Source organism: Oxyura jamaicensis, chromosome Z (genome assembly GCF_011077185.1).
Source record: "Oxyura jamaicensis isolate SHBP4307 breed ruddy duck chromosome Z, BPBGC_Ojam_1.0, whole genome shotgun sequence".
NCBI classification, from domain to species: Eukaryota; Metazoa; Chordata; class Aves; order Anseriformes; family Anatidae; genus Oxyura; species Oxyura jamaicensis.
The window spans coordinates 82,570,960-82,583,607 of NC_048926.1; the positions used below are offsets into that span (position 1 = coordinate 82,570,960).

At 48.3% G+C, this 12,648-nt stretch overlaps 1 protein-coding gene across 5 annotated transcripts in view; it reads right to left on the reverse strand.

Annotated features, from left to right (window-relative positions):
* Positions 1 to 12,648, reverse strand: part of FRMPD1 (FERM and PDZ domain containing 1) — a 44,129-nt gene extending 31,481 nt beyond the window's left edge. For 4 of the 5 annotated variants that reach the window (XM_035310932.1, XM_035310934.1, XM_035310928.1 and 1 more), the window contains exon 1: positions 9,214 to 9,235. The gene's annotated coding sequence lies outside the window, so the exon portion shown is untranslated. Of the gene's footprint in view, positions 1 to 9,213; positions 9,236 to 12,625 lie in introns of those variants that run through there. The other variant, XM_035310929.1, reaches the window with a different exon arrangement.

The window sequence follows — 12,648 nt, forward strand, 5'->3', positions numbered from 1 at the left end:
TTTTTTTTTTTTTTTTTTTTTTTTTTTTTTTTTTTTTTTCCAGAAAGGACAGACTTTCCTTTCTGTACTTGTGCTGCCCTTCACAAAAAAAGGATTCTGGAGGAAGTCTGAGTCCACATGACAAGGACAAAAAGCTTGAAGAATGAACATAAATGCTCAGAAACCCTAGATGGAATATAAAATAAGAACAAAAAAATCACTCTTTTTCCTGTAAAACAGAATTTTTGAGATAGGCATCTTAAAAGAGGAGGCTTTGGCAGCTATTTCCTTATAACAGTGCAAAACTTGGTGCAGTAGGGTTTGTTTTCTTTCTCAGGGTGTCCCCTGGACATGCAGGCACCTGCACATGTGCTGTGTGGGAACGGGTTATGCAGCCCGTTGCACGTACAAACCAAGCGTGTGTGACTGGCACCTCCTCTTTGCTTCAAAGCAACCCCAGAAGAGCTCTCACCTGAGTCTTTTTTCCACTTGCACCTGCCATTTTGGAACTATTTTGGATCAAGTTCTCGAACACATCATGAAGCTGCTTGAGTGGACCAGGATCGTAATACCATAAGGTCCTTAAACTTTGCTAGAGGAAAACAAGACTTGCCAGGTATTTGCACAACCAACTGACCCATCCAGACAGCTACCGCTTGGTGTCTCAGAGGAAACCTGACTGGTTCTGGCTCTTCAGAAAGAACATGGACTTGGACATTAAGGCCTTGGCAAACCTCAGAGTGTGTAGGCACAAGGTGGCACACCAGGAAACACGTCCATCTGTCAGCCTGCGCTGGCTGTGCAACATGCACCTCACCACAGCAGCAAGAACATCCCTTCCCCACCAGACACCTGGCTGCTGTTGGGGCTTCCTTTCCCATAGCCTCCCTTTTTGCCACTGCAGTGGTAAAGGATGTTCATATATTCTGCCCCTGTTGCAAATACAAGTAACACAGTTCTGACCGCATGTCACCTGGTCTCCAGTGAGAAATCACCAGTGAGGAAAGCAAAGTCTGCACCAGTCCACCCTATGTGGAGAGGAAGCCGTTAAGAAATGAGTTCCTACTGTGCAATCCCACAGAAGGTGCAGAATGGGAGTGTTCAGCCACCCAGCCCAGATTTGACTGGCAGAAAAATATTATATCCATGTATTTGTGCTGTGTGTGTGCACATATGCGTTCCATGTTCTCAAAGAGAATTCTTCAGTTTTTCCCACATCACTGAAAGGAAGCATAAATCCATCAAACTGAAGTTTTCTAATGAGCAAAAGTGGCCAGAACTGCTTCCTGGGGCCACATCCAGATGCTTAGTGAAGATCTCCGAGCAGGAGACTCCACCGCCTCCTCGGGCAACCTGTGCCACAGCTTGGTCACCTTCACCACAACGCAGCTTCTCTTTCTGCCCAGACAGAACCTCTTGTCCTTCAGTGTGTGCCCACCACCTCTTGTCCTGTCACCAGGCTCCACCCAGCTCCAATTCCTTCCCCCCTTTCTCTTCATCAGTTCTGGCACCCTGGTGGCACCCCCTAAGCATTCTCTTCTCCCAGCTGAACTCTGAAATCACCAGAGCCACCCAATTCATCTGCCAGAGGAGCTACTGAAATTAAGTCTCTGCTATGTGTGATTTACGTTCATTTTTCCCGTGACATTACATACATCTGCAGACAGGCAGCACAGCCCAGATGATACAGCAACATGTTCCTCACCAGAAAATACTCCTTTCCACCCTGCAGCACTCTGATTTGCAAGAGCTCTGCAAAGTTAAGTGATCTCCCCAAGGAATTACTGCATCTCTCCAGGAAACAAGGATTCCCTCAGCAAAACACCTCAGCCCTCTGTGCCATACTCCTGCCTATGCAGCAGGAGAACACTGCAAGGAGAACACACCAAAAGCTGCAAGAGAGCAAGCAGACTAGCATCCAGGGGACATAGAGAAGGCAGGAGTGACACACAGAATCAGCAAGCCTCCACTGCTCACTAATAGCAAAGAAATGCACAAACAGAAACAGTTGAAACAACCTGTCATAAAACATCTCTAGATGTGGTCCAGCCTTACCACCACTGACCGGAATCTAGAAGCATCTTTCTCAGCCATGACTATTGAGAACTCATCACTTTCTTCCAAGTGATGCTAGTCAGTATCATGCAATCTCAAGGAAGACAACAATACAATCAAAATAGTGTATAATGCACCCTTTTGTTCCCCGGTTCCCAAACCCTGGTACGATAACATATACTGACAAAGAGCCATTACACTTCAGTGCTCCTCTGGGCCAACTCAGATATGCTGCTTGTGATTCACTTGCTCACCGCTGATGTAGCAAGTCTTCAGCAAGCATACCATTGTGCACACAGCAAGAAGCCCTGCAAGGTTACGAAGAGTGTAATGGCTTGTGGAAACGCAGCCCGAGCTCTTCTACTGCAGCTTTCCCCCACCTTCACAGTGAAATGGCACACATTGCTGAGACAGCACCAGGCCAAAACCCAGACTTCCTTAGAGTAACCAGACAGAACATTTAACTAGGTCAAATGACCTCTGGTTCTCTTTGGAACATTTATCATGGTGGCTTTCCTTATACAGCTTTTCAGTTTTGCCACCATTGTCAGGCCAGCTGAGCAAAATTATTTTCTTCTCCTTTTAAGGGCTCCCTTGCATGTGTACTTCCCCGCAAAGCTTCCAAAACCTCCTGTGGCCTTTAGTGACTTGCTGGATTTTGCAGGACAGAAAAGGACATCCAGCTGCAGACAACATGTACGGGCACCCAGAAGATCCTTCTGCAACACTTCATCCTCACATCGGTACTGCCAACTCATTAAAGCCTAGCCACCCTTACACTGATGTTCCCAGCGTCCACTCCAGAGTTACAATGATGGCTGAAGTTTCAGATTTGATTTAAATTTATACCATAAAAAGAATGGATTGACCTTCACAGTGGCAATAAAAAACACCCTTGATGCACGATCCCAGATGCACCCTTGTAAGGCAAATAAAGAGGAATTCAAGTTTTTTGTTTGTTCTAAATGTCCTACGGTTTGTGGCCTAGTTTGTTTCGACTAATGAGAAAGAGCAGCTATGACACACACACTAATGTGGCAATATGTGTATTTACAGCATATGCAGTGGAAGGATTACATTATTTTCTTTGCAAAGCATACTTTTTTTTTTCCCTTCCAACCCAAGCCATTCTATGATTCCACAGTTACTACAGTACTCCTGCCTCATATGTGTATTTAGGAAGGGACTAAAGGGCCTCTCAGGCTTCTTCCACCTCCCAGCCTCAGGCCAGCTTCCCAGTCACGCTGCAACAATGATTGCAAGCAGAGATAATCATGGAAGTACATAGTTCAGGCACCTAAGCTCCAGCTAATAAATACTGTGCAGCCCTCACAGGAAGCCTTGCCATGCTGAGCTGAACTATATGACAATGGAAGACACTGAAACCTTGCCTCTGGCTGCCCTAGCATGCCATGGACCCAAATACTAGCAGCAACCTCTACTGCAGCTGGGGTGTTTAAAATACAGGCAAGTAAGATTCAATGTCAGCCACTGCCATGATCCAAAGCATAAATACAGTGCTTTGTGTCGGTCCTGTCTGCTTTGCCTTCAAATCAAATCTCTCCTTTTGTGCATGATCAAAGCCTGAACACTGGGTTAGATCTTTAAAAAAGCTCTGTCTGTTGTCCCTCAGGAGCAGCTCAAAGTTCCTAAAATAATCTCTTGTCCTCTTCCCAATTGTCCTTTATGGGGCTGTTGAGTCTCACAGAAGCTTCAAGACTGCTAATTAGGCCTCAGCATCCTCTCTCTTCAGATTCTTTGATGGACGGTTAACTTTCTGATCAGATCTCTTGGTCTTCAAAGTAATCCTAATCATGTTGAACTTCAGCAGTTCCCCCGGCGGAGGAGCAGAGGTGTCTCTGCCTCGCCTGCAGTGCTACGGGGATACTATGTTTTACAGCAGTGAAAGCCACTAGAGAACAAGCTGTGAAAAAACATGACACGGCTGTGCACTTCATCACGTCTTCTGCTTTTGCCTTCTCATGGCAGAGACAGAGCAATATAAACAAGTCTGCAGTCCTGCTGGTATCCAAACTGCAGCTATTCCTGCTGAAAAGCCTTGTGCAGGAGAATTTTACCTCCAGTGTAGCTGGCGACTGATCCTCAGACAGCGCAGTTTAGAGACAAAGTGGGGCTGGTCCCTGCACAGCCTACCCAAACTCATAAGGCCTGCTATTCCCTAGAGACCAGTCACCTGCTATGTGCTGCCATCACAAGCTCTAAGAGGCAGAAACTGCAGCAGCTGAGTGTTTTCTTGTGCAATGTGGCTGATCTTGGTTTGGAGAACAGCACAGAAATCCTCTAGCTTATACTCAGCCTCTCTGCTGTCAGAAAGCATCAGAAAGCCCCAGTTTTTCCACCTGCTTTTAGAGATCAAAAGGACAGAAGGGAAAGAAGGGTTCAGCTCAGGCGCTCCTTGAGGTCATCCCCAGGCAATGTACACCTCTGACTGGAGAAAGGTTGGGCTCCTATGGGGCAGTTTGGGATCCCTCAGCCAAGGGCTGGCTCTCCACTCTTGACAGCGTAAGCAGGTGCAGAACCAGGCAGATGCAGGCTCAAGAGAACGGGCAGGTTCTCACACAGCCAAACTCGTATCTCTGTGACCTGCCAGGGTCATGGAGTGGTTCCCCTATGGGGTAAAGAGGTATCAGTGAAACTGGTGACGTCTGTCCTCGATTCTTAAACCCTTGTTCTCCTGCATGTGCCACCAGAGGGCAAGCCCATTCCTTGCTTCCCAGGCAGACAGTAGAAAACTAAGCTAATTCCTGACAAATGTAGTCATTGTGAGCCTGAACTACATCAGAAGACACTTTGGGGAGGACTGGCTGTCTCTGCAGCAAAGCTTTTGGAAGTCAGCCAGTCCTGACAAGTCACTGGGACAAAACAGTATTTTACAGACATTCCACATAGTAGCTTCTAAAGATGTTCTCTGAGATGTGGTCAGAGGAGATAGCTGGTCCAGAGGACCAGGATTAAACCTGCAATGGCAACCTGCACTCCCATCAGAACATGAGAAAGCCCCAGCCAGGAGCATGATACTAGAGCCTCCTCCCCAGACCATTTCTGCCTGCATAGTACCTGCCAATAAGGGCTTTCCTCTTCTTTGGAGACATTTTACCCACAGCACCGACCCTGCAGCGCAGCTGAGATGCACATACCAAGAATTTGAGCTGTGCCATGAGGCAGGAACAGCTGGATGGCACGTGAACACAGAGGGAAAGCACATACCCGCAGCTGCAGCCCAGCAGCCAGCACTCACCCACTGCCTCCCAGCTCCCACATCTCCTGGGACTCTCCTCCTACTTGCTCCCATGCAAACACAGCAGACACTGACAGGGCAGGCCTCCTTCCTCCTCCAATGGTCACGACTTTTACAGAAATCAAGGACTGATACAACCCCATCACAGCTCCCTTCTTCCACCTCTGCAGTGAGGCAGGTGAAATTTGAGGTAAAATAAACGGGAACACACAGGCTGGGGCAAGCCATGCTGCTTTCATTATTTGAGTGTGATTGAGCTGGTGTTAACAAGTTTTCCACAGCTACATAGTTAAATAACATAGCCTTTGGAGAAGAAAAAGAAAAAGGCAGAAAGGAGGGGAAAGGAGAGAGGAGAAAGAAAAGAATCACTGTGGTAATCCTGTCTCATAAGTCAATTCAGTATGAGGAGAAGATCTCCCTGAGCGCATCTGTAACTCTTCCATGGCTTCTGCAGAAACAAGCTGCATTCACACAGGCTTGCCCAGCTCACAGGACAGCGCAAAGAGCCCAAATGCTTTGCAGTGTCTCCTGAGGGGCACAGGCCTGCCTGGGGCTCATCCCGATGAGTTCCTCTCTGTGCTCAAAGGGCAGGCAGCCACAAACATCCTTCCCTGTCAGTCCCCTCACCCATGCAGCAGTGCTGATTCTACTAATGAGGAAAACACCCCATGACACTGTTCAATATTGCCAGATGTCTCTAATGGGATTTAGATTATCCTCCACACCCTTACGTCAGCTGCTTTTCCGATCACCCTGGGGCCCTCATTATAATCGCTTTGGTACCACAGAACAGCCTGCTCTCTTAACTAGGACTTCACAGCTGAGCTGAGGTCCCCCGACTGTATGACTGTTCTAAGCCTTTTTGCTCAGCTTCCCCATGTCAGGAAATCTCAGCTGGGACACAGAAAATGAAAAGCTTTGACTTGGTTAAAAAGGGAAGGAGCCCTTTGGCACCAGCCAGTGGGTCAGCAAGCCCATGGCCCAGCACTGAGGAGCAGATGACAGTTGCTTTTCTGCTGCCAAGAAAGGGAACTAACACAGTCCAGGTGACTTACAGCTTTTGTTAGCAAAATGTCCTCCAGCAAAATGTCTGTACACCCACCCATTTACCACGCTGTTTCTAAAAGACCTTAAAAACAACTGCCATTGGGTGTTTGTGTTGGGGTTGTGGGGGAAGGCAGACAACAGTGACTACATGAATTGCTCTGGTGGTCAGCCTTCCTCTGAAAACTGGCAGATGGTGCTGATGTGCGCTCTGAACAAGGACAACCCCAACCTCACTGCTTCCCTACTCAGGGAGATAATAGGCAGAACAACAAACATTGCAAGAATAGGTCTGCTGCACCACAGGACCCTTCCCCTGCCAGTGCAGAAGTGTGGACCACATCCCTCCAGGCTGGTCCTGCAACACACCAGCACATCCTACATAGACTATTGGGGTCTACTAGACAACATAGACATAGACAACATCCTACATAGACAACCTGGGGTTCATCTACTGCCATGGGCAGCCAAAAAGAGAACGTGCTGTTCCAGAAATATATGGTCTTGTTTGCTAAGCAGCACCACGCAAGTCCAGCATCACCTAATTCCTGCTCCAGTGTGAACAAGCCTTCTTCATGTGTTCCAGTAGTCACCCTTTCTGATTGTAATGCTTTCAGTGGGCAAGCGAGCAAGTTCTGGCTCATCAGGCGTTGTCACTAACCACCTTAGAAAAGAGCACCAATCCAACTTAGTTTTTCATATAGCCATCAATGTATCTTGGACTTCAGGTTTTTATCTTAACAGATCAAAAGTACTTTTTGCATGAGTGGTACATCACACCTCAAAGAATGAGACACCACCATGTCCACCATCAGCCCACCCGCAGAGCCAGGACAAGCCTCTGACCCTGTGGGTCAGGCCCTCACTAGCTGAACACAACACGTTGCAGCAGCCTAAGGGACTTGTCATTTCTAGTCTGCAGCTAGGAAAGTCATACTTCTTGACTGGACTCCTCCTCCCACAACATACCATATCCTCCACTTTGAGCTGAGGAAAACAAGGCAACACAGTAATGAAGCCATGAAACGTTTCAGGAAGTGCAGTCTGTGTCAGAAACACGATGTGCCCCAGCCACTGCCCCCAAAAAGTGCTTCCAAGTCATAGCATTATTTCCTGTTTTCCTTCCTGTTTAAAAATTGAAAAGATCATCAATATTCAGCACTTTTTTTGTTGTTGTTGTTTGTTTTTGCTTTTTAAAATCAAGGAGAATTACCACTTGCCTTTCTGACTCTGAAAAACAAACAAACAAAAAACCAACAACCAAAAAAAAAACAACAACACTACTGCCTTTTAATCTTAATGAAAACCCAGGTTTTCACCTAAAAACAGGTGCTGCCAGGAAAAAAAACAACCAACCAACAAAACACAGCAACAACAACAACAACAACAAAAAACTGTCCACCTGCTTGAAGTCAAAAGCCTTCACCACAGAAACGCCAAGCACTTTGGCAATCCAGGAAAGACAAGAGTTTCTACTTCAGGACTTTATGCTGGTGAACCCTGCCTGATGAAAATGCTGCACACAGCAAAGGGTTTCCAGGAACATCAGGGATATTTAAAGACACACCACTCATGTTGCCTCTACTTGGATATTCCAAATACCCCTGGAAATCCTATGATCTATTTTCCATAGTGCTGGTCAGCAATGATCAGGTTTTCCATAGATTCACTCTGGCTCACCCAGACCACAGCATCTTCACAGGTGCCTGCCACTTGGGACAGAGCTTCTCAGGGCCCCAGATTCCCCTTTCAGGTGCTCTTCACAGGGGAACCTGCCTTGCAAAAGAGAATCATAGAATATCCCGAGTTGGAACGGACCCATAAGGATCATCAAGTCCAACTCCTCGCACCGTACAGATTTACCCAAAAGTTTACACCATGTGACTAAGTGCACAGTCCAATCGCTTCTTAAATTCAGACAGGCTTGGTGCAGTGACTCCTTCACTCAGGAGCCTGTTCCAGTGTGCGACCACCCTCTCGGTTAAGAACTTCTTCCTGGTGTCCAGACTAAACATCCCCTGCTTCAGCTTAACACCGTTCCCATTGGTCCTATCACTGGTGATTATGGAGAATAGGTCAGCTGCCCCCTCCCCCTCGTGAGGAAGTTGTAGACCCACCTCAATCTCTTCTTCTCCAGGCTGAACTGGCCCAGTGACCTCAGCTGCTCCTCATATGTCCTCCCCCAAGGCCCTTCACCATCTTCGTCACCCTCTTCTGGACACTCTCCAACAGTTTATCGTCCTTTTTGTGCTGTGATGCCCAGACCTGCACACAGTGCTCGAGGTGAGGCCACACCAGCGCAGAGTAGAGCAGGACGATCACTTCACTTGCCCTACTAGCAATGCCGTGCTTGATGCACCCTAGGATACGGTTGGCCCTCCTGGCTGCCAGGGCACACTGCTGGCTCATGTTCAGCTTGCTGTCAACCACAACCCCCAGATCCCTCTCTGCAGGGCTGCTCTCCAGCGTCTCATCGCCCAGTCTGTACGTATAGCCAGGGTTGCCCCGTCCCAGGTGCAGGACCCAGCACTTGCTCTTGTTAAACTTCATGCAGTTGGTGATCACCCAGCTCTCCAGTCTGGCCAGATCTCTCTGGACAGAGATGATTAGCAGGTGTGTCCAGTGGAGCAGCACTGCCTGTGGACAAGGTGACCATGGAGGAGAGGAATGGCATGAGACCGCTCAGCCTGCAGACACAGTGTACGCTGGCAGAGGCACAGACTCAGCCCTGCTGAGGACCTGCACAAGGTGGCTCCATGCCCCACCCCAGAGGGACTTACTGCAGCAGAACAACAGAGGAAGGGACGCAGCAGCTACTGACAAGCTGAAAGACGAATCTGAAGGTCCAAATGAGCCATGCCCTCCACAGCAATTACCTAGAGTAGCCACTGCCCAAGAGGCCCAGAGAAACCACTGTCATTTGCAATCTTTAAGCAAAATCCAAGTAATGCTTGGCCAGACCTGAGGAGGCAGGAGCACTTATTGCAGTTTGCCTGAGAACAGGCACAAACAGTGAGCTGTGTGCTACCAGATACTCGTTAACACAGTCCCTCTCATTAGCTTGACCACACTTAGTACCAGTGCCCAGAAGTTGCTACTGAACACAAGCTGTTGGTTGCCAATCTCCAGGGCAGTGCCAGCTGCTGGCTTTCTTTCAGCAGTCATTTGCAATAGTTCGGACTGTATCATTACACCTTCATACTGCTTTGGTTTTAGATCTTCCTGCAGACCTAAGAGGATTCAAGTCTGAATTAGTTTCAAAATACAAGGTTCTGGGTATCATATGCAAAGAGTTTAGGCAGCGAATAACAACATTAGCAAAGACCTTACATTCCTGCCTTGCACATAGATTTAGAGCAGAAGAAGGGGAGTAGTAAAAATAGTGTCATAGTCCACTACACACAAACCAAAGGAAATTATAAATGTTTTTGAGCAAGGGGGAAAAAGAAGAAAAATCAATGCCTCTCTTCCTGAATAACTTGCACTTCTAGAACTAGACTTGTATGGAAGTGTGTGAAGACTTCCATCCCTTCAGTTATATTTCTCTGAACAAGAACTATCAGCATATAAGGAAACGTTCCCCTTTAATTTCACACAATCACAGAATTACTCAGGTTGGAAGGGATGTTGGAGGTCATCTAGTCCAACCCTCCTGCCCCGTAGGCTCAACTAGATCACTTTGCACAGGATGGCATCTGGGCGGGTTTTGCATATCTCCAGAGAAGGAGACTGCACAACCCCTCTGGGCAACCTGTTCCAGTGCTCCGTCACCCTCACAGTAAAGAATTTTTTCTCATATTCAGCTGGAACTTCCTCTGTTTCAGTTTGTGCCCATTGCCTCTTGTCCTGTTGCTGGGCACAACTGAAAAGAAACTGGCTCCATCCTCTCGACACCCTCCCCTCAGACACTTATATATATATTGATGAGGTCTCCCCTTGGTCTTCTCTTTTACAGACTAAACAGGCCCAGAATGTCATGCTGCATACAGAACCATTCATTTCACAAGCAGCCTAAGAATCCTCTTCAGCTTTAACAGTGTCAGGCTCTTTGGAAGCATTACAGCCCATATGGCTAAGCAGCACTAAACACACTGCTCTCTTTGCTAGCAGCTTGCTTAGAGGGCAATTTACTAAAACTTAGATGGGTGGAACCCCCTAGGGATGGTTAGATAAATTAGATAGCACTATGCTTGGAAGCATGTGCCATATGCCTGCTACCAATGGCTACATTAGAGAAGCAAGGGAGTCTCTATGGTAAGCTCCACACAATGCAAGCCCAGCTCCAACTGAATGCTGGCAGTTCTGTTGCCCAGCTGCTCTTCCCCACAGCAGCCATAGTTGGCACAGAATGCAACTGAGAGGCTTTGGTGGAAAAGAAAGAACTTCACTTGCAATTTCCTGGAAGTCTTCACTGGCTTCTTTCAAGCCTCCTTTTCTTCCAGAGCACTCCTACCCCTCTAGTCAATCTGAAGAACCTGTCTCCGCAAGGCCATCTCTACCATCCCCTTTGTACAACGGGGCCAGCACCTCCCTTTCAGTTGTGCTGTGTCCTTGCAGATGGTCCCAGTGCCTCTTTTTTTTATTGGTCTTCCCACCCAATTCAGTCCCTGAGCTTACTCATCACGGGCAACTCAGAAAAAGAGAAATGGACCAAGAGTGAAGTGCCTCTCTAGCTAATGTCAGGTAGAATGTACACAGAGATAAAAGTTCCGCTTTGCAGGCTTCTAGATATTTTTCCCAGCTTTCATTTTTATCAGGTTGTATGATAGCCTTCTCAACATTTCGTTCTTTGCCGTGTTACAGAAAACCCCATATGGGAGTGGGAACTGCAACAAAGGAAAAATGGAGAAAGATTTTCACTGAGGGCTTCGTATCTCACATGACTACACTTCATCTCCAGTTCTGCAGATTTTTCTGCATCAGTAGGAGTGCTCCTCCAGCAGGAGTCCCTTATAGCTAACACACTTCCTTATATTTCTTGTCTTGTAGCCTCTTTAGACCATTAGTCTGATGATATATCTCACAAACAGATAAGTCTGGATGCAAATCTGCCAAGAATTTCTCCAAGAAGGAGAAACTTCAGATAGTTGCCCACAGCTTTACACTCATCTTCCAAAAGAGAGCCACAGACAAAACTCACAAAGTGCTATCAAAAATACAGAAGGCAGAGATCAGCATGTACATCCAGAACAGGTTTCTCACGTGGAATCTGGCAGGTGTGTTTCAGTGCTTAGAAAGCCACTGTAAGCACATACAAACGGAGCAAATCCGATCAAAATCCATAGCACCTACCAGACAAACACGTACAGGCTGTCTGATCCTACCTACTGTCCTCTGCAGAGTTGTGATTTCTGCATGTCATCGGACCCACAGACACCCTGCCTCTGCACAGCAACACCAGTGCCCTTGGTCATGAAGGGCCCCTCTGGAGACCAGTTTGCACAATACTTGCACGTTAAAGCCACTTTGACTTCAGCTCCCTCAACCTCAGGTAAAATTTCTCTCATAATATTTTCCCATTGCGCTTAAAAAGCCAGTATCACAGACTGATTTCTACAACTGAAAGTCTTCTTTGAAAAGGGGGGGCATCTATAGCTTCTTCCCATGCAAAGGAAAACTAGCTCACAGCATTTGGCTTGAAAGCGAGATCAGGCCAGAAACAACTAAACAAGCCACAGCCACTCAACGTTCAAGGTCGTTCGCATTTCATTCAGACTGACACAACAGAAAAAGCCGCCATGTAGTTAGGCGTGTATTTTTTTGGTTAAGAGAGAAGAGCAGGACACTGGACCAAACCCTGCAGCTGCTGTTTGCCTGCTGGACCCGACTTCGAGTGGGGCAATCTCCCCCACTTTGTACTGGGCTGACTGCTGCCAGCAAACCCACCGCGACGGCTCCCACGTCTCAGGCAACAGCTTTCGGGCCGGACATCCCCGCAGCCAGCCGTGCACGTCCACGCCAAGACCCTTCTGCATGCTTTCCACCGAGCAGCCAACGCCGAGCGAAATCTGCCGCGGTACTAACCGCGACAGCCCCCCGCCCCAAGCCACCCACCCCTCCCGAACACCACGCGCCCCCCGCTCGCCCCGCCGCTGCCTGAGGGGCCCTCGGGCTCCCCATGCCTCCCCCCGAGCCCCCCGCGCGGGTGACGGCGGGGGGTACCCGCGCCCCCTGCCCTGCGGCCCGGATCCGCGGGGCGTCCGCAGGGGGTCCGCGGGGGTTCTGCCGGGAGCGCCCCGAGCTGCCCCGACGGTGGCGGAGCCCCAGGCCGGGAGCGGACCTCGTTACCTGCCGCGGGAAGCCGAGCGACA